The sequence below is a fragment of the Ipomoea nil genome, unplaced genomic scaffold (assembly GCF_001879475.1).
Source record: "Ipomoea nil cultivar Tokyo-kokei standard unplaced genomic scaffold, Asagao_1.1 scaffold1900, whole genome shotgun sequence".
Lineage (NCBI taxonomy): Eukaryota > Viridiplantae > Streptophyta > Magnoliopsida > Solanales > Convolvulaceae > Ipomoea > Ipomoea nil.
This window is the reverse complement of record NW_017618328.1, coordinates 185,421-198,988: the sequence shown is the minus strand read 5'-3', so window position 1 is coordinate 198,988 and position 13,568 is coordinate 185,421.

The window sequence follows — 13,568 nt, the reverse complement described above, 5'->3', positions numbered from 1 at the left end:
TAATTGATTTGTGTAATTTGTTTGCTAAATGTGTTTAATTAAATTAATTTTGAGATTAGTATGTAATTTAGGGGGAACAATTTTTTTCAATTAGGTTAATTTGATGAAATTGTATATATTTAGGGGGAATTTAGATATTTGCATGTCTAATTGGGTTTGTGTAAGAATAGATTTTCTGATGAATGCTTACCAAATTTGGAAAATCAAAAGTCAAAAATTTAGGCCAATTTTTAGAAAGTCAAATGTTTTAAATGATTTGGGAACTTGAAATTTCTTTTCAGATATTAGGTATCTGTCTGATCAATTTATTTTTATCAGGTTTCTTTTCAGAAAATCAGCTTTATTGAAATATGAAATTGAAATAATAATATTTATCTGGAGTATATTTATTGGTCTAACAGATTATTTTCGAGATTTTTTTTTATCTGATTTGCTCCAGGTTGGGGTTATTTGAAGCACAATTTTTGGCGCCATGTACTCACAAATGGAGTATATAAATCTGAGCTGGCAAATTTAAATCATGTGGAAGGTCAAATTTATCCTCAAAGAGATTAATACTCTCTCTCTACCCACTAGAGGGCAAAAGAGTAATTTCTCACCCTTCTCCCTCAATTCTAACGGGTAGAATTGGAAATCTAAAAGAACTCAAAGTCTTCTTCCTCCTTCTCTCTCGCCGGCCGGAAACATAGCACAAGAAGAAAGCCAAAATCTCTCAATGCTCTAACACCCACTCTAAATTTTCTACACAAAAATCTTCTACACACAAAAATCCATCACCCAAACCCAAAATCCTACCCAAATAACCTCACAATCCAAAAACCCATTCCTTCTATCCTATTTCGGACCTCACTGCCGAAACATCAATCTTTCACCCAAAAATTCCTAAATTCTATTTCTACTCAAATGGAGATTAATCAAGTGGAGATGGAGTCATTCACAACCGGAGGGACAAGGAAATCTAGCCGTGTACTAAGCGGGATGATTCTTGATGTCACCGACTTTAACAAGCAAGTGGAAGACAAATCTATTGGGGTAAAAATTATCAACTCTCTCGAATCTTGTGGGTTGTTAAATTTTTGCACTTTTAGATATGTTGGTTTCTATAAAGATGAGGTGACCGAATTTTACATGAATGCTAGAATAGAAAATGGCTCAATTATTTCTATGATCAAAGGTGTTGATGTAGAAATTAATCTCGATGATTTTCGGAGGATGTTTAATCTTGTTGAATCGAGTTTGAGGGTAGAAAATCATGTGCATGATATTAATGCCATTTGGGCCGAGGTACGCGATGCAAACGCACCGCTATCTCCGAAGGTTAATGGCAACAAGAGAGATTTAAAAAAGGATTATGGATTGTTGTTGGATATTGTTCATAAATGTGTAGAATCCCGGTATCATTGCCGTGACAAGTTGTCAAAAGAAAAATTGTTGATTATGGACATTATTTTGAATAATGTTTGTGTGGATTTGGGTGCCTTTATGTTTGGAAGGTTGTGTGAGTCTATAAGGAAGGCCAAGCCTTTGGTGGATGGATGGTTTCAACAGGAGATAGGTTACGGGTTTGCCGTTGGTGAGATTTGAGACCAAAAATGTCACCCTTACCAAGCCAAACATATTACAAACCATAGCTACCTCTTTCGGCCACCCAAACTCCAATGAACCTAAAAATCCTACCTTACCCACAAGCCTACCAAAACCCACCCGAAAAGAAAATTGCCCAACCCCTTCCAAAATCTTAAACAATATATCCGAGAACCTAGCCATGAAGGATCAAACACCCATGCCGTCCGATCCAACGAAGAACAATCAAGCCACCCCAATCTCAAGACCCTTAACCACTCAAAATCCGAACCCAATTATCCTTGAGAGCCACGGGTTTGTTGAGGCAAATAGAATGGAAGTTGATGTTGGTGTGAGTGACTTAGTTGAAGTTGGAAGTGATGATGAGATATCAACAATTGGGGCGGATAGTGCACTTTTGGAGGAGTATAAAAGAGCACTAGAATGGAGAGCATGGAGATTAGGAGACCATAGCATGTTGGCCAAACAATAGGGCCAAATACATTAGAAAGAGAAGAATTGGTGTTGAATTGGATAGGCTCACGTGACCTTGCTAGAGCTACCCGTCTTTCAGTGATTAATTCATGCTTCTTGACTAAGCTTGCAAGGAAGAAGAGAACTGAGAAAAGTGTCCTAGTTGAAGCCACATCCGAAGTGCCTATAGGTGTATATGACCCAAATGATATTCGCCGGGCAACCATTTTGTCTTTGGAGGATAGCCGAAGAGGACCCGGAGAGGGATCTTTGGTGAGGAATGATGATGTAGGGCTCCCGGAGATTGATCCGTATCCTGCAAATGTCGGGGATGAAAATTTGAGTTTTGAGTCTTGTTTTCCACATCCCGTCATGGAGGTTACGGAGTCTATTCGTGAAGATGAAAATGCACCAAGTCAAGGGGTTTCTTTAAATTTGGATGAGACAAGGAATTTGCCTACTTTGCCACCTTGCTATGAGTTTTATGATCAACACCATCCAAGGAACCAAAATACATTGATGATTTGCTACAACACCGAGGAAGCCGAACCTAATCTTGTTAACACAATGATCACCACACCGCAAGATGATTTTGCACACCCATTGCCAAATCCAACACCACCCGTACAAAGTGAACCTACGTTCAATGCTCAAGCCTTAAGGGAAGAAATTGTTGGGGATGTCAAAGCAATTCTTCAAGAGTCTACGGGAGGATTAAACACCAAGGTGGATGCAATGGATAACAAGCTTGATGGCTACCACAAGGACATGGTGGACCGTGTTGTGCAATTGTTCAATAGGCAAGGCCTATTGAAAAATGAAATTAATTCGGCCAAGGGAGAATTGAAAATGAAGTGATCAAATTGTTTTGTTGAAATGGGAAAGTTTGGGTCCGAAACAACTTCATGGCTTAAACTTTTGGAGCAACAAGTGAATGGCCTTCTACAACAATCCCGTATCAACTTGGATCTACTTGAAGGAGTTCGTGACAAGCAAAATTCTTCCACCGACAGCTTTCAAAGGTTCATCAATGCTGCCGAAAAGGGGGAAGGATTGGCAAGTCATTTTGTACCACAAGCCTATGCTTATGCGTCATCCCAACCGAGGGCTCCACGACCAAGAGGACCACTTGTGGAACTTGTCCGACCATCAACAACACCTAGAAGCCGAGGGAGCATGATAGACTATCTTAGAGGTACTTGTCCTAGCTCAAGCTCAACTCCTCAAGGTGTGTTTCCACCTACGCCGATTGCACCTATGCCGAAGCCAATTGCCACGAGGATATAAAAATTGCAAGAGCTTCAAACGGAGTTCGGACACCGATGTGAGCAAATGAGCGATGGCCGAACATTTGATGAGTGCATTACTTGGCACGAAGCCGGCGTGTTGAGAGGAGAAAATATAAGAGAAGCCTACGGCTACTACATCATTGGACAAGTGACTGCCCCGTACCAAAACAAGAGCTACGAAGATGACTTCAAGAAGCTACGGGCATACATCAATGCAAAGTTGAGAGGGAGGTAAAAAATTTCGATTGACAAATCAATTTTTGGTGTATAAATTATTTTAGCTAGCACATTACTCTTTGATATCATATCTATGCTAAGCTAAAATGGGTTGAAATTGCATGGTGACAATATTTCGTACCATACTAGTATATGTCTTAGTTAATTTATTTATTTTGTGTTTTTATGTCACAAGATTTTAATTTGGACCTAGAATTAATATTGTAACACGTATAAAATGAGAATATAAAATTTAGGCGGAAGAAAAATTCAAGCTAAAAGAAAATTAAATACCCCACGATCAAAGTCTCAAGTATACGTTTATGATCGTCCAATTTTAAAATCTCTAAGTCTCAATTTTTGTCAAACCCGTCAATTGGCTAGTCGAAATAAAATGGAATAAAAAGAAATTATTTTTCAAAATTGACAAAGCCAAAATGACTTGGGTATAAGTTTCAGCATCATCAAAAAGGGGGAAATTGTTAGGAATATTTTGGAAATTTTGATGAGCCGAATGTATTTTTGAAAAATCAAGTAGTCCCCATTTTTATTCTATTTGAGTCAGTTTAAGTCGACAGAGTATGGTGCACCCATATCATGCAACCCATGTACAAGTCTGGAAAATCACAAGTTGATTTTAGATGTTAAGCGGGATTATAGCTTAACACAATTATGATGCGGATAAGTCACCAAGAACCATGCTAGAGGAGTTGGAAGAAACACATGTGTGCTATGCCAAATGATCTTAAATTTGAATCTCAAGTGAAGCATTTTTAACTTACTAGACTAGCTTGGACCGTATGAGAGACTAACCTCCACCGTATGGGAGACTAGCCAAACCGTATGGGAGACTAGCTCAAGTATATTAGACCGTATGAGAGACTAGCTCTAATATATTGGAGACTAGCTCTAATATATTGGAGACTAGCTCTAATATATTGGAGACTAGCTAAGAGTATGGAGACTAAGTTAAATGCACAAGTCTCACAAGCTATAAACACGCCCAGTATGGTGAACCAAGCTTAAATTTGAAACAGAGCATCTCACCATGGACAACTATGAAGTTTTTACAGAGGTTCCAGTATATCATTTTTGTTAGAATCACGAAGGAGAAAATATCTGATATATTTTCATCTGAACATCACGTTTTTACGGTGGAACCGGAGACGCTCGAAGAAGGCTGATTCGCGGAGAAATTATTTTATACTCAAGCAAGAATTAGCAGATAAATTATTTGATCAACTTGACATGTCAGAACATTTATGAAGAACAAGAAATATCAAGCTTGCCGCGCCGAACTTATTCAAATTTTGGAGGCTACCAAATTCAAGACACGGCAACGGGCAAATTATTCAAATCATCTGACAAAAGGAGAAATGACATCTACCTAATATTTCAGATCAAGTTGACAATATCTTTTGATCAACTACAATTCAAAATGGACGATCGAGATCGAAAGTTGATCAACGGGCAAATAGCTTTCACTAGCTATAAATTGTCTAAGCAGACTTGAAGACAAGCAGAGATAACAACCCCAAGTGGATAGCGCAGTTCAACAACTTGAACAACGGCTAACACATACAAGCAAAAGATACAAGCTATATTTTCTTTATTAGCCGAAAAGGGGGAAAACAGAGCTTCATAGAATTACATTCAAGTCTGAGGGAGAGAAAATTTTTTATCTCTTTGTAGATTTTCTCTACTGAGTTTAGAAAGAGGGCGGAGTAACTAGAGAGAGTGAAAAACCCTGGTTGAGTGTAGCTTTGTGCGTAGCACTCGGTGTAAAGGGCAGAGTAACAAGAGGAGCTTGTGAAAACCCTGTGAGCACGTAGCTTTGTGCGTAGTTCTCGTGGTGTAGGAGTACAGCTTGGTGCGAAGTACTCGGGAAGGCGGAGTAACAAGAGGAGCTTGCGAAAAACCTTGGAGGAGTGTAGCTTTGTGCGAAGCACTCGGAGAAGTGTCGGTGGACACTTATTCACTATTGTATCTGGGTGATCGAAGAATAGTGAATTTCCTCCTTGAAGTGAAAGGAGAAGAGTGGACTAGGAGGATTACACTACCTCTGAACCACTCTAAATCTCTCTCTCTATTTACATACTGCTCATATATTTTGTGCATGCTTATTCTAACTGCGAACTAACCCGATTACGATTTATCGCATATCTTTATCTGTCTGGGTTTGATAGTTCCCACGTTTGCATGCAAGCCAAACTTTCCGCACATCATCTTTGAACCATATCAAGTATTTCAAACGTGTTGCATGTTTAGAATATCTCTTTGAGCACCGCACTATTAAGCATAACACTTTACCGCTACTTATTCCGCTGCACACTCTAAGTTGTTTATCTTGTTGATGCTTGTTACTTAGAGTTGAAATTACCAAAGTGTTATTTGCCTTGTGTGTTTTAGAAGAAAGTTTAAAAAGTTAGAGAAGTCTATTCACCCCCCCTCTAGACTTCTCGCCACCCTTTCGGGACCAACAGTATTGCAGCGGTCCTCGTGATGGCCGTGACGTGATTATGGAGGTGTGACCTGTGTGTCAGGTTCACGTATTTTCTTGGGTAAGGCGTGTGTCGCCATGTGTGTGAACGGTACCTTGTGTACTATGAAATTGGTGGTTTTGTTGGTCGTTTGTTGGTGGGGGACGACAGTCCCAAGAGGGAAAAAGGTTGGACTAAGAAGTACAAGGGGTCCTGGAGGTAATGGTTGGAATGAAGATACAAGGTTGGGGGTAGCCATAAGGTTGGAACAGGGCATAAGGCTGGCATACCAACTCGTGATGGGTGATGTCACGAGGGCTATTGTAGCCGGTGTTGTGTGTTCTTCTCTTGTGACCTGTGTAGTCACAAAGGCATGTGTGGCCTTGGCATGTGTTGCCGGTTGTGTGCGTCTTATTCTTTCGCGTTGTACTTGTCGGGTTTTGATCTATTGAGTGATGATAGATCATGCCTTGACTCTTTGGTGAGCCGTGTTGTTCTTGTGGTCTTGGGATGTGTTCCCGTGTTGCTTGTGAGATAGTTGAGTCTTATGTTGGCTTTGACTCTTAGTTTTACACTTATATATATGTATTCCGTTTCGAAAATGGTTTTACACCTTATACCTTACTTATGTATGTTATTTCACATGTATTGGTGGGTTACCAGCATTATTCGCTGACCGGGCATCGTCCCATGTTTATCTTTGTGTTCTTACAGGTGATGTCTAGTCGAGCGCGATGTCTAGTGCCCGATAGTGTAGTATCTTTCCCTTGTTGTACGGCCTGTGAGCCGATTTGGTTTTTAGACTTATGAGTTTTTGGATAGATGTAAACCATGCAGATTTGGCCGTAGCGTTTATCGTGTTGATAAGCGTGGCATAACACCCCCGTTTGGATTCTATGTTATCCGGTTATCATTTTTCTTCCGCTGTGCTAGTGTTTTGTTACGTTATCTGCATGCGTTAAGGCTTTTATCAGTTGGTGGGGGGGTGTTACAGTTGATATCAGAGCCTAGGTTTGAGCCTAGGAAGAGTTAAGTCTAGACTTTCTAAGTGGTTAAGTGTGTTTTGAGACCTCTAAGCGACCTTAAGAAGCTAAGTGTTAGCCTTAGGACTCTAGGTTGTGCGGTGAGCTGTGTGTTGCTTTCTGTTCTTTGCTTGTTTGCTATCTTTTCGTAATCGTGTTGTTGTTGTAGAAGTGCGATGCCTCCTCGTCCTCGCGCACACACCCCGGAGACCCCGACCAACGAGCAGCTCGCTCAGAACCTCCACTAGCTGACACAGACCATGCAGACGTACAGTGAATCTTTGTTGAACAACAATCACGCTGTGCCGCCTCCTCCTCCTGCTGGGCACCGTGATGTAGGACGTTTAGTGTCGGGACATCGGCCGCCAACCTTCGCCGGCGAGGAAGACCCGGTAGTCTTAGAAGAGTGGCTACGGGTGTTTGACAAGATCTTTACCATTGTGGGCTGCCCCGAAGAAAGGAAAGTGGAGCTGGCAACGTTTTACTTTTGGCAAGAAGCGGATTTGTGGTGGGTCCATGAAGGTCCGGCTCTTCTTGAAGAACCCGAGTTCGACTGGACCGCGCTCAAGGACAGAATGCGCTAGAGGTTCTACCCAGCACATGTGCACGCTGCCATGTATGAAGAGTTCCTCCACCTGCAGCAAGGCTCTATGTCTGTGGTTGAATACCACAAGAGGTTCTTGGAGTTGGCACGTTTTGCAAGGATGCTCGTGCCTACAGAACTCGCTAAAGTCGAGGAATTCGTGGCCGGTCTGAACTATGAGGTGCGAAAAGTTTTGACCGTGAGTAGTCCGAGTTCTCTTAAGGACGCTTACGTGTGTGGCGCCGATCTGTTTCGCGTGCAGCAGCTTCAGAGAGGATCGTACGAGCAAGCTAGGAAGAGGACTGAAGGCGGAGGTTCTTCTACCTTTAAGAAGCCAAGACCGGGTTTCCAGGCCAAGCAGGTGTCATCTTCATCTCAAGGACCTAAAATGATGGAGCAAGGGGACCAAGCTAAGTTGTTTCTGTGCCGAAGATGTGGGAAGGTGCACGCGGGCCAAGTTTGTCCTGGCCAGGCGTTTAAGTGTTTCCGATGCGGAGATCGAGGTCACAAGATCGCGGAGTGTCCTCAGCTAGCCGGTCAAAGAGCGTTGCCGCCACCCCCGGGAGCCGGAGGAGCATCGGGAGTTAGCTCGGGTCGCGGAGCAGTTGGAGCTAGGTAACCTGGGAGGGTCTTCGTGATGACGCGTTCACAGGCTGAGTCGGAGGGCTTGGTGGAGGAAGAGTTGGCTGGTAACCCTTTCCTCTAGCCTATCCTTATTTTTCCCGTGATCATCGTGTTCGTTGTTGTCTTGATTGTTATCTTGTGTTTCGTAGTTGTCTTTTGCTTGGCAATCCTTGGCATGTTTTTCCTTGATAGCAATTCTTTTGGGGCTTAGTGTAGACTTTTCTCGCTAAGTGACTTCCTTAGTTGGCACATAAGTCTCGTTGTGAAGTTAGTCATCTATCTGTGGAATGCTTTGTACTTAGACCAATTCTACAATCCCTAACCTTGGTTGTTCTTACAACAATTCCTTTGTGAACTTCCCAAATTCTTCAAGTATTCTTGAATTTGGAGATAGCCAATTCAGGTCAAAATTCCTTCTTGGGTATCTTATAAAAAAAAATATCAAGCTTAATGTTTAATTGTAACCCTTGAGTATTGAACCCAAGCCTATTCTTTACCAACCCAACTTCTAAACCACTTAAGCTATTTGTCTTTCTTTGAACTTATCCAATTTTAATTCCATCAAAATCATAAATTCCCACTTTACCCAAAATCCCCAAATTAAATCATCTTTTTCCCAATTTCTCCCAAATCCCTAAAATCCCAAATTCTCTCTTCTTCTTCTTTTCTCCTTCCTACCCGTGAGAACCCCTAAACCCCATCCCCCAACCCGTAGCTCGACCACCACCAACCCGTCGCCCCACCACCGTCGAACCGCCGCCGTCGCTGTTCGCCGGAGCCGCCGCTGCCGACCTGCTATGCGCCGCGTCGCCGAGAGCAGCCGCGCGAGAGAGAGAGAGAGAGAGAGAGAGAGAGGCAACGTGAGTGTGAAGAAGAAGTTGTGGGCTTTATTTGTTGAGCTTTGGGTCATCTCTTACCATGCTAGAAGATCAAGCTTGGCTAGAAAAGCGGAATGGGTGGATACCCACTACCTTTTCCTTGAAGGTAAAGCTTTTGACCCGGAATCTTTTTCTAGTTCCTTGTTGAATATGCTTAGATTCCAGGGCTTGTTGGATGGGTTTCTCGCCATAAGGGCCGAGACTTACCCGAGTTTGGTTAAAGAGTTTTATCGTCACATGGTTGTGACAAAGGAAGGTGATAAGCTTGAGATCACTTCTAAAGTGAGAGGTGTGAAGGTTGTGCTTTCGGAAAAGAGGCTAGCTCTGCTTTTGAGTTTGACTGCTACCGGAGTGGCTCAGTATAGTGGTCATTCTTGGATTAGTACGGATACCATGGGGTACCGTGACTACTTGAGCTACTTGTTAGGCCGTACGAGTGGTTTCACTCAAGCATCAAGGCCGGAGAAGAAGTGGTTGACTGCGGAGCAAAGGATTTTGGTGATGTTGGTGTCGGACTATTTGTTGCCGAACAATAACAAGAGTAAGTTGTTGGGTAAGTCGGAGTGCACTTTTGCCTTCTGTCTCAAGAACATGGTTAAGTTCAACTTGCTTGCTTTTGATGTTGCAACACATGGTGTTCTGCCGAGATCACAACCGGAAGAGTTTGCCTTACGGGATGGTATTGAGTTGGATCTTGGTTAGGAAGGGTGTCAGTGTGGATGGTTGCCTCCCTAAGGTTGTGGGAAAGCTAGTGTTGGATGCCACCAACCTTCGGAGTTATAATCCGTTTCTGTTGGATGATGGTGAGTACATCACGCTTGAGGAAGTTGCAAGGAATGCACCTGATGAACGGGCCGAGTTGGCAGCAGCGCTTGGGATCCATGCCGAGAAGTTGAGTCTCGCTGTCCAGAGCTTGGGAGGTGATGAGGAAGCCGAAGATGAAGTCGACCTTGAGGACGAAGTGGGAGCACCGGAGGCCGTTGCAGTTGAAGAAAGCGACTCGGAGGGTGAAGAGAACCGACGAAGAAGAGAAGCTCGCACCAAGAGGGAGCACGACTCCATGTCGCATGAAGAGCGTGTTGTTGCTTTGCTTCGTCAGCAGAACCGCTTGATCTAAGATAGCTTTGCCTACATGAGGACGCAGTTCGTTGCCGTGCATCAGAGGCTAGACCAGGTTGAGGCCAGTTCGAGCCGTAGAGACGAAGATGAGGAGGAGCTTGAGGAGGACGAAGAGTCGGAGAGCGAGTGTTTCTAGTAGCTGCGGTTACCTTGTTCGCCTTCTTCCTTGTAGTTGTTTTTCTTTGGCCGTTGTTGCCGTTGTTTGGTTGCTTGTTGTTGCTTTTGTGCTTGCTTTGCTTGTAGCCTTGAGGCTTAGTTAGCTTCATAGTAGTAGCGGGTGTTTAGTGTTGGTTGTCTATTTCTGGGTTGTTATCTAGAAGTCGGTGTTGGTGTTAAATCTAGAGTTTGTGATGCTCAATCTACTCCTTTGTTAAATTCTTGCCAATTCAGGAATTGTTATGCCTTCTTTCTTGTTTGGAATTCTTGTGAAAATCTTTTGAGCTTTGACCGAAAGGATTCGTTCTTGAACCTCTTGTCACAATGTTGTTCCCTATCACCGTTTGTTTCTAATTCGTCGTACCCAAGCTTCGGGGACGAAGCTTCTTTGAAGGGGGAGAGGATGTGACACCCCAAAAATCCGTATTCGATCCATGGATTAATTGAGTAATTAATCCTATTTCAATTGAGGAAATAATACCTAAAATCCTGATTTTTAATACTTGAGGACTAGCATTTGACTAGTCAATTTCAAAGTCATGTTGTACCTTGAGCCTTGAAGGGTGTTCCCTTGTTCCTTACACTTTCTAAATGTTAGTAAGGGCATTCTTGACCTTTCACCAAGTGTTAGTATTGTAACCTAACCTAGAAGACATCTTCATTTCACCCCTTACACTTTCTAAAACATTAGCTCTACCTCTCTCTAGAAAGGTGAGTAGCTTTTCCTCCAAGCTAAGTTTAGACCTTGCCAAGACTTCAAGATTTGCTTCCAAGATTCAACCTTTCACCTATTTGGGCATCTAGGAGGGTAAGATCTAAGTCCATCTTGTGTTTTTGGTTCCATCTTAGATGTCTTTTTCTTAAAAGTAGGATCTTTATGATCTTTTGGTTTGTTCTTGAAGTGGGTTTGGAAAGTAAGCCTTGTGGGGAACTTGTTGAAGTGTAAACTAAAGTCTTTTAGTCTACAAGAGGTAACACATGCTCTACAAAACCTATTTTGCTTACCTATATGTGATTTCTTGGATTCTACTTGTGTTTTGCTATGAAATGTGAGTGTTTATGCATTTGTCTTGTGAAAATGCATATCTAGAGCTTGTGTTTAGGGTTCCTTTGTGCCATTGCTTGGCATTTCCTATGATTCAAGTCATTTTATTGTATTGGGTGAGATTTGGCATGTTTTGGACTTGAATTTGAGCTTGGAGTTGAAAATCCCCGAAGGGATTATTTTGGACACAGGGACGTACCCGTGGGCGGAACGACGGGCAAAGCCCTACCCGCTGCCCACCCGCAGGTACATTAGCCTCGTGGGTGTGTACCCGCGGGCGGAACCACGGGTAGGGGCCTACCCGTGGGTCTACCCGCGGGGAACACAGTGGTGTTGTGATGGGATTTGTTCCCCGTGATTCTTTTGACTCGGTATTTGGTCTTTTGACTTCCTGTTGTTCTTTTGTGGAACTATTTGAGTGTCTTCTTGATGTTTCGTATGTCTAGAACTATATGGTAGGTATCCATGTAGGACTTTGGTGTCTTGAATCGTGCTAAGTGTTCAACATTGTGTTTCGTTGGACCGTGAAGTGTCTTGTGTGTTCCTCGGAACTATCTTTGATTTCCCCGTTGATAAGCATGCTAGTTCAGTGTCTAAATGCTAGCGTGTGTGTTGTTTGTACCTTCCGATTGGTTGATGATAACTTATGTTATCCATCATTGTTGTTGTTGGGCTGTGACCCATTCCTTGATTGAGTATGTTTCATACCTTCGTTGTAATCCGTTGATTGATTCCTGCTGTGGTGTGATGCATGTGTGGCTTTACCTGGATTACACGATTAGTGGTATGGGACACTAGTCACCAAGGTATTGCAGCGGTCCTCGTGGTGGCCGTGACGTGATTATGGAGGTGTGACCTGTGTGTCAGGTTCACGTATTTTCTTGGGTAAGGCGTGTGTCGCCGAGGCGTGTGTCGCCATGTGTGTGAACGGTACCTTGTGTACTATGAAATTGGTGGTTTTGTTGGTGGTTTGTTGGTGGGGGACGACGGTCCCAGGAGGGAAAAGGTTGGACTAAGAAGTACAGGGGGTCTTGGAGGTAATGGTTGGAATGAAGATACAAGGTTGGGGGTAGCCATAAGTTTGGAACAGGGCATAAGACAGGCATACCAACTCGTGATGGGTGATGTCACGAGGGCTATTGTAGCCGGTGTTGTGTGTTCTTCTCTTGTGACGTGTGTAGTCACAAAGGCATGTGTAGCCTTGGCATGTGTTGCCGGTTGTGTGCATCTTATTCTTTCGCGTTGTACTTGTCGGGTTTTGATCTATTGAGTGATGATAGATCATGCCTTGACTCTTTGGTGAGTCGTGTTGTTCTTGTGGTCTTGGGATGTGTTCCCGTGTTGCTTGTGAGAGTGTTGAGTCTTATGTTGGCTTTGACTCTTGGTTTTACACTTAAATATATGTATTCCGTTTCAAAAATGGTTTTACAGCTTATACCTTACTTATGTATGTTATTTCACATGTATTGGTGGGTTACCAGCATTATTCGCTGACCGGGTGTCGTCCCATGTTTATCTTCGTGTTCTTACAGGTGATATCTAGTCGAGCTCGATGTCTAGTGCCCGATAGTGTAGTATCTTTCCCTTGTTGTACGGCCTGTGAGCCGATTTGGTTTTTAAACTTATGAGTTTTTGGATAGATGTAAACCATGGAGATTTGGCCATAGCGTTAATCGTGTTGATAAGCGTGGCATAACACCCCCGTTTGGATTCTATGTTATCCAGTTATCCTTTTTCTTCCGCTGTGCTAGTGTTTTGTTACATTATCTGCATGCGTTAAGGCTTTTATTATAGCTTGTTTTTTTTTTTTGGGGGGGGGGGGGGGGGGGTGGGGGTGTTACATCGAGGGTGAGCTCAAGAGTCTCTATACCAAGAGTTTCAACAAGAATGCCAACCACTTGACCAAACAATTGAGATGAAGTCCATAGAGACCAAGTTAATGCAATTGTGCTCGAAATATATGGAGCGACAAGCTCGAATGGATCACATGATAGCACAACTTTATCACACGCTGGCTCTTTGGCAAGATTTGACAATTCAAGAGCCACTTCAAGATTCATTTAATGAAGAGGTTCTAGAAGAGTTGCTTTTGCCGAATGAAGGTCATGAGGTTGATGGA